The following is a 9,175-nucleotide window of genomic DNA, read 5'->3' as shown; positions in this document are numbered from 1 at the left end:
CGGTTTATATGGGGGCTATATATAATTATGGACCGATGAGGACCAATTTTTGCATGATTGTTAGAGACCATATACCAACACCATGTACCAAATTTCAGCCGGATCGGATGAAATATGCTTCTGTTAGAGGCTCCACAAGCCAAATCTGGGGATCGGTTTATATGGGGGCTATATATAATTAAGGACCGATATGGACCAACTTTTGCACGGTTGTTAGAGACCATATGCCAACATCATGTACCAAATTTCAGCCGGATCGGATGAAATTTTCTTCTCTTTGAGGCTCCGCAAGCCAAATCTGGGGATCGGTTTATATGGGGGCTATATATAATTATGGACCGATGTGGACCAATTTTTGCATGGTTTTTAGAGACCGTATACTAACACCATGTACCAAATTTCAGCCAGATCGGATGAAATATGCTTCTGTTAGAGGCTCCACAAGCCAAATCTGAGGGTCCCTTTATATGGGGGCTATACGTAAAAGTGGACCGATATGGCCCATTTTCAATACCATCCGACCTACATCGATAACAACTACTTGTGCCAAGTTTGAAGTCGATAGCTGGTTTCGTTCGGAAGTTAGCGTGATTTCAACAGACGGACGGACGGGCATGCTTAGATCGACTCAGAATTTCACCACGACCCAGAATATATATACTTTATGGGGTCTTAGAGCAATATTTCGATGTGTTGCAAACGGAATGACAAAGTTAATATACCCCCATCCTATGATGGAGGGTATAACAAGTAAGTAAAGTCTAAAGTCGGGCGGAGCCGACTATATTATACCCTTCACCACTATGTAGACAAACATTTGTGTTACCATCTCAATTACTTAAAATTTGCTGGGAGCTATATAAAAGTTTGCATTTCCAGATACAAATACTTAAGGAAACAATTTTTTGTACTTCTACAAAAACTCTAGAATTAAAATTTAAATCGGCTAACGCCCTGGGATGAAACACAATGTTAGTAAAAAATTTGGGAAATATGAAGCGAGAGAAATTTTAATGCAATTGTAAAAAAGAGATTTATGATTTTTCAGGCGATACATATGTATTCGAGATATAGGACAATTAGAGTAATATTTACAATTTTTGCTACTCAGCAGTGGCGATTTTACAAGGATTGGTTAGATCTCGCCAAGATATGTGGTCAAGTGTGGGTAGTGATATATTATTTGGTCTAGTCGGGTGACTTGGAGCATTATTTAAAACTCATCCGTTCTGTGGAAATTTTGGCATTGCAGTGTGTAGGATATGGCTAAGATATGGGGAAATCATTACAGAATTTTGTGTAAAGTGTGAGAATTTTGGCAATATTTGTATTTTCTGTGGAAACTATCCAGTCAATTGTAGGAAAATCCCATTGAAAATGGGTCTAAAATATGAAACAGTCTACCATATTTCCCCAACTCTGGTGTACGTATATATGGGAGCTATATACAATCTGAACCAATTTTGACTAAATTTGACATGCATAGTTAGAATAATAATTCTGCTATCTATGAGAAATTTCACGTAAATGGGAGTATAACTTTGGCCCACCTGGTCATATGAGTGCAAATCGGACGGGAGATATATATGGGGGCCATATCTAAATCTGAACCGATTTCAACCAAATTTGCCACAATTACCTATACTACTAAACGTACTCCTTGTGCGAAATTTGAAGCGAATCACGGCAAAACCCTGGATTTTGAGGCCATATAAGTTCAAATCGGACGAAATGTATATATGGGAGCTATATCTAACTCTGAATCGATTTTGACCATATTTGACACATACAATAGTATCGTTAAAAGTACCGCTTGTGCAAAATTTGAAGTAAGTCAGGGCAAAGCTCTGGCTTTTGAGACCATATAAGTCCAAATCGGGCGAAAGATGTATATGTGAGCTATATCTAAATCTGAACCGATTTTAACAAAATTTGACACACTTAACGATACTATTAAACGTATCCCTTGTGCAAAATTTGAAGCAAAACTCTGGCTTTTGTGGCCATATAAGTTCAAATCGGACGAAAGATATATATGGGAGCTATATCTAAATTTGAACCGATTTCAATCAAATTTACCAAGCATTGGCAGAATGTCAATGCTACCCTCTGTGCAAAATTTCACGAAGATCGGTTGTAAACTTTGGCCTCTGTGGTCATATGAGTCTAAATCGGACGAAAGATATATATGGGAGCTATATATAATTATGGGCTGATATGAACCAATTACTGCATGGTTGTTGGACACCATATACTAACATCACGTACCAACTTTCAACCGAATCGGATGAATTTTGCTCTTCCAAAGGGGCTCCGGAGGTCAAATCTGGGGATCGGTTTATATGGGGCCTATATATATTATTATGGACCGATTTCGACCAATTTTTGTATGGGAGTTTGAGGCCATATATTAACACCACGTACCAAATTTCAACTGAATCAGATGAATTTTGGTCTTCCAAGAGGCTCCGGAGGTCAAATTTGGTGATCGGTTTATATGGGGACTATATATAATTATGGACGGATGTGGACCAATTGTTGCATGGTTGTTAGAGACCATATGCTAACACCATGTACCAAATTTCAGCCGGATCGGATGAAATTTGCTTCTCTTAGAGGCCTCGCAGGCCAAATCGGGGGATCGGTTTATATGGGGGCTATATATAATTATGGACGGATGTGGACCAATTGTTGCACGGTTGTTAGAGACCATATGCTAACACCATGTACCAAATTTCAGCCGGATCGGATGAAATTTGCTTCTTTTATAGGCCTCGCAAGCCAAATCGGGGGATCGGTTTATATGGGGGCTATATATAATTATTGACCGATGTGGACCAATTTTTGCATGGTTGTTAGAGATCATATACTAACACCATGTACCAAATTTCAGTCAGATCGGATGAAATTTGCTTCTCTTTGAGGCCTCGCAAGCCAAATTTGGGGGTCCCTTTATATGGGGGTTATACGTAAAAGTGGACCGATATGGCCCATTTGCAATACCATCCGACCTACATCAATAACACCTACTTGTGCCAAGTTTCAAGTCGATAGCTTGTGTCGTTCGGAAGTTAGCGTGATTTCAACAGACGGACGGACGGACGGACATGCTCAGATCGACTCAGAATTTCACCACGACCCAGAATATATATACTTTATGGGGTCTTAGAGCAATATTTCGATGTGTTACAAACGGAATGACAAAGTTAATATACCCCCCATCCAATGGTGGAGGGTATAAAAAAAACAAGTAAGTAAAGTCTAAAGTCGGGCGGGGCCGACAATATTATACCCTTCACCCCTATGTAGGCCAAAATTTGTGTTACCATCTCAACTACTTCACAGTTGCTGGAAGCTATATAAAGGAGACAATTTTGTTACTTTTACAAAATCTCTAGATTTAAAATTTAAATCGGCTAACGATATCCAGTTAATTGGAGGAAACTTCCATTGAAAATGGGTCTAAAATGTGTAACAGTCTACCATATTTCCCCAACTCTGGTATACGTATATACCTATATATAATCTGAACCTGATTTTGACTAAATTTGACATGTACCACTGTGGTATCACAATGGACTGAATAGTCTAAGTGAGCCTGATACATCGGGCTGCCACATAACCTAACCTAACCATAGTTAGAATAATAATTCTGCTATCTATGCGAAATTTCAAGTAAATGGGAGTATAACTTTGACCCCCCTGGACATATGAGTGCAAATCGGACGGAAGATATATATGGGAGCCATTTTTCCAAAACCAATAGCGATTGTCTCTGTCCCAAGAAACGGCCCTATGCCAAATTTGAGGACGATCGGACTTAAATTGCGAGCTGTACTTTGTGCACAAAATTACACATACAGACAGACGGACGGACAGACAGACGGACATCGCTAAATCGACTCAGAATTTAATTCTAAGCCGATCGGTATACTAAAAGATGGGTCTATGTCCACTATTTCGTGGCGTTACATACAAATGCATAAACTTATTAAACCGTGTACCACAGTAGTGGTGAAGGGTATAAAAAATTTTTGTGTGTACCTGCACATTTTTTTATAAAATTCTTTTGTTGTTGTTTTTTGATTTCAGCTTAAAACCATGCATTGACTAAACTACAAGTGTAGCTTAACCAACAGAGGAAAAGAATGTTTGTCAAATTTATTTGGGCAAAGACCTATAGACTGCAAGATGGTTGGATGGACGCACGTTTCGGAATTACCACATTCCTCATCAGCATCCTCTACTTGCAGCAAAACTATCAACCAATTATCACAATAAATTCAGGCAGGTTTTGAATGATAGCCGGCTTATGCCGAAATAAATTCGTACAAACATATCTATTCCTATGCCACTGTCAAATCATTGATTTGAGTGCAGTTGGCTGGGTTTATTTTGAGCGTGCATCCTCTTTTTTATACCCTCCACCATAGGATGGGGGTATATTAACTTTGTCATTCCGTTTGTAACACATCGAAATATTGCTCTAAGACCCCATAAAGTATATATATATATATATATATATATATATATATATATATATATATATATATATATATATATATATATATATATATATATATATATATATATATATATATATATATATATATATATATATATATATATATATATATATATATATATATATATATATTCTGGGTCGTGGTGAAATTCTGAGTCGATCTGAGCATGTGCGTCCAACCGTCTGTTGAAATCACGCTAACTTCCGAACGAAACAAGCTATCGACTTGAAACTTGGCACAAGTAGTTTTTATTGATGTAGGTCGAACGGTATTGCAAATGGGCCATGTCGGTCCACTTTTACGTACGGCCCCTACATAAACGGACCCCCAAATTTGGCTGAAATTTGGTATATGGTGTTTGTATATGGTCTCTAACAACCATGCAGGAATTGGTTCATATCAGTCCATAATTATATATAGCCCCCCTATACACCCATCCCCAGATTTGACCTCCGGTGGATAAGCAAAATTCATCCCATCTGATTGAAATTTAGTACGTGGTGTTAGTATATGGTCTCTGACAACCATGCAGGTATTGGTCCACATCAGTCCATAATTATATATAGCCACCATATAAACCGATCCCGAGATTTGGTTTTGGAGCCTCTTGGAGGAGCAAATTTCATCCGAGTCAGTTGAAATTTGGTACATTGTGCTAGTATATGGCCGTTAACTACCATGCCTACCTAGGTCCATATCGGTCTATTGCTATGTATAGCCCTCAGATAAATCGATCCCAATCACACATAAAGTGGTAAGCGACCCCCATATTTGAATTCTGGCTCTCCACGTACCGCGCAAAAGTCCATGTCGATTCGTTATTATTTGTAGACATACAAATAACTTTTTTGTCTAATATATACCACGTATGGACTAACTCACAATTTAGAAAACGATGTTAACGCAAGTATGTTAATTCGATTGTGGATGACAGTCTTTCGCAGAAGTTTCTACGCAATCCATGGTGGAGGGTACATAAGATTCGGCCTGGCCGAACTTACGGCCGTATATACTTGTTTTTCATTCGTTTTGTTTTGTTATTATTGGTTTTGTTCTTAAGGCATTGTTGTTGTTTTTTGATTTCAGCTTAAAACCATGCATTGACTAAACTACAAGTGTAGCTTCTCTGGACAAAAGTTAAAAAATTAAATGGTCCTCACAAAAAAGTCAAACAATGTAATGATCAAGTACATGATTTTCCCGACCATGTAATGGTCTCAAATTCTATCATTTAAATAATAGAACATGTTTGCGCCATTTGAGAACCATTTAAATGCTTATTGCCAGCATACTTTTTTCTCTGCTCGAAAATTATTTTTACAAAGACAAAATACATGGTTTTCGCGACAATTACATGGTCTAGATAAGCATTAAATGGATGCGGCAACCATGTCCAATCATGTTTTTTCTGTGCGTGAAGATGAGGGAGGCAACACATCGACCCGAGTCCTTACGAAATAATTTCACAACAGTAAAGAATTTCTTAGGAAACGGAGTAAATTGCAAAGTGGCTCTTTTTCCGTTTTTAAACATGGAGAAGTAAAGAATTTCATACAAACTATAACTCTAAACCTGATTTATTATACTGAATAGATTTCGAAAAATCTCAAAATTTTTGAAACTTCTTCACCAAATCCCCATGTCCTCAAATTTCGTCCCCATCCACGAAAAAATACCCACGATTTGGGGGTACAATATTGGCAACACTGATTGGTTGTACAACTAACACTGACTACAATTCACATTAATTTTATAATGAATATTTGTCCGCCGCTGAATCGATAAATTTATATCGGCTTAGCCGTCAAAAAAAGTAACTTTTTATACCCACCACCATAGAATGGGGACGGGGGTATAATAAGTTTGTCATTTCGTTTGTAACACATCGAAATACGATTTCCCGCTATATAAAGTATATATATTCTTGATCAGGGAGAACTTCTAAGACGATGTAACCATGTCCGTCTGTCCGTTTGTTTGTCTACGGTTTTTAGAAACCGTAGGTTTTATCCAATTTGCCTGAAATTGGAAACGTAGAGGTATTGTAGGACTATAAAGAGGTGCGCTGGAAATGGTGAGTATCGGTCAATGGTGTAGTATAGCCCCCATAAAAACCGATCTCCCGATTTTACTTTTTGGGCTTGTAGAAATCCTAGTTGTTGTCCAATTTGACTTAAATTTGAAATCTAGAAATATTTTAGGACCCTAAAGAGGTGTACCGAAAACGGTGAGTCCACATAAGACCGATCTCCCGATTTAACTCCTTGGTTTTCCAGAAACCGTAGTTTTTATCCAATTTGCCTGAAATTGTATATATACTGGTATTTTAGATTCACAAAAACGTGTGTAAGATTTAGTTTTTATCGGTCCATTTGGTAAGGCCTCCATATAGACCGATGTCACTTCATGAGGGTGTAGAAGGCGCACTGATCATGAAAATTTCTTGAAACTGAATATAAAATTTCCAGATTTTACTTCTCGAAATCATTTAAATAATGGGGATGAAAATCTACAGATTTTAGATTTCAAATCAAGGCGTTGTTTCATCATTTTGTTGCACACTTAACAGGTTGGCTGCTAAGTCCCCGGTCTAACAAAGAAAAACACATTTTTTTTGTTATTCAACACACAAAAAAAATTTTTTCTGATTCAATCACCAAATTAATTGATCCAATTAATTTTTTAATTGAAATGTCTTCAATCACGAAAATGATAGTATCAATCACAGTTTTAATTGGGCATAGAAAAAATTCTTGAATAAAAATTGAATTGATTTTTTCAGCAAATTTCAATTAATTTTTTAATTGATCCAATTAAAAATTTAATTGATGTTGATTGCAAAACTCAATTAATTTATTAATTAAAAAAGGAAACTATTTTTAATTACTTTCTGAATTGGCTTAGAGTTTTTATTTGGATTAACAAATGATTGTTTGAAATGCATGTTTAATTAAAAATTTAAAACAAATCAGCACTTTTTTTAACTGAATTTATCTTCCGAATTTGATTAAAAAGTTAATTGTATCAATTAATTTTTTAATTACAAATTTTAAAATTTTCAATCATTGACTTAATTAACTTAATGTTTCTATCATGATTAAAAAGTTAATTGTATCAATTAATTTATTAATTGAAAAAATGTTCAACTTCAATTAACTTTTTAATTGGAAATATTTTGGTGATATTTTTTTCTGTGAACATAAACGGTCAAAATTTGGTCAATATAAACTTGACGTATTTCTTTCAATTTTGCATTTAAAAAACCTGAACACCTCTCATTTTGAAGGTGTGTGTGTAGAATGTTGCTCCTATTTTGATTTTGGAAGTCACTCTTCAGTTGTCAAAATGCCGTCCAAGCAAGAAGAGCAGCGTATCAAAATTTTGCTCGCGCATCGCGAAAGTCCGAGCTAATGGCAAAATCGCTAAAAGTTGCCAAATCAACCGTTACAAATGTAATTAAAGTGTTTGGGGAACGTTTGTCAACAGCCAGGAAGTCCGGATCGGGGGGAAATCGAAAACCGGAAGCCGCTGAGACGACAAAGAGAGTTGCCGGTAGTTTCAAGCAAAACCCTAACCTCTCTCTCCGAGATGCCGCAAATAAGCTGGGTGTATCGTCTACAACCGTGCATCGAGCCAAAAAACGAGCCGGACTATCGACTTACAAGAAGGTAGTGACTCCAAATCGCGATGATAAACAAAATACGACGGCCAAAGCGCGATCCCGGAGGCTGTACACGACGATGCTGACGAAGTTTGACTGCGTGGTAATGGACGACGAAACCTACGTCACAGCCGACTACAAGCAGCTTCCGGGACAGGAGTTTTATACGGCAAAAGGAAGGGGAAAGGTAGCAGATATTTTCAAGCACATAAAACTGTCAAAGTTCGCAAAGAAATATCTGGTTTCGTAAGCCATCTGTACCTGTGGCTTGAAAAGCAGCATTTTCATAGCTTCCGGGACTATCAACCGTGAAAGAGTGTTTGAATAAACGTCTGCTGCCTTTCCTGAAGAAACACGGTTGTTCCGTACAGTTTTGGCCGGATTTGGCATCTTGCCATTAGGGTAAAAAGGCCATGGAGTGGTACGCCGCCAACAACGTGCAGGTGGTTCCCAAGGACAAGAACCCTCCCAACACGCCAGAGCTCCGCCCAATTGAGAGATACTGGGTTATTGTCAAGCGGAACCTAAAGAAGGCCAAAAAATTGCCAAGGACGAGCAGCAGTTCAAGGCAAACTGGCTTTCTGCGGCGAAGAAAGTGGACAAGGTGGACAAGGTGGCTGTACAAAATCTGATGGCAGGTGTCAAGCGTGAGGCCCGGCAATTCGGATTTGGAAAAGCGAAAGCCTAACTGAATATTTTTTGCTGAATTTTATACTAATTGAACTTGAAAAAGAAATTTAATTTGATTTTTTAAATAAACGATTTCACCGATTTACACGCGTTTTCCCTTGACCAAATTTTGACCGTATCACCCTTTAGTTTCCTTCAAGAGCGATACAGCGATTATAACGACATTCCAAATTTTTGATACCATTTTGGGAGTACTCCTTCGATTTTGCCTCAAAATAGGCCTCAGTTTCGGTGATCACCTCTTCATTGCAGCCAAAATTTTTCCCTGCGAGCATCCTTTTGAGGTCTGAGAACAAGA

The sequence above is a fragment of the Haematobia irritans genome, chromosome 5 (assembly GCF_050003625.1).
Source record: "Haematobia irritans isolate KBUSLIRL chromosome 5, ASM5000362v1, whole genome shotgun sequence".
NCBI classification, from domain to species: domain Eukaryota; kingdom Metazoa; phylum Arthropoda; class Insecta; order Diptera; family Muscidae; genus Haematobia; species Haematobia irritans.
Note: the sequence above shows the minus strand (reverse complement) of the source record.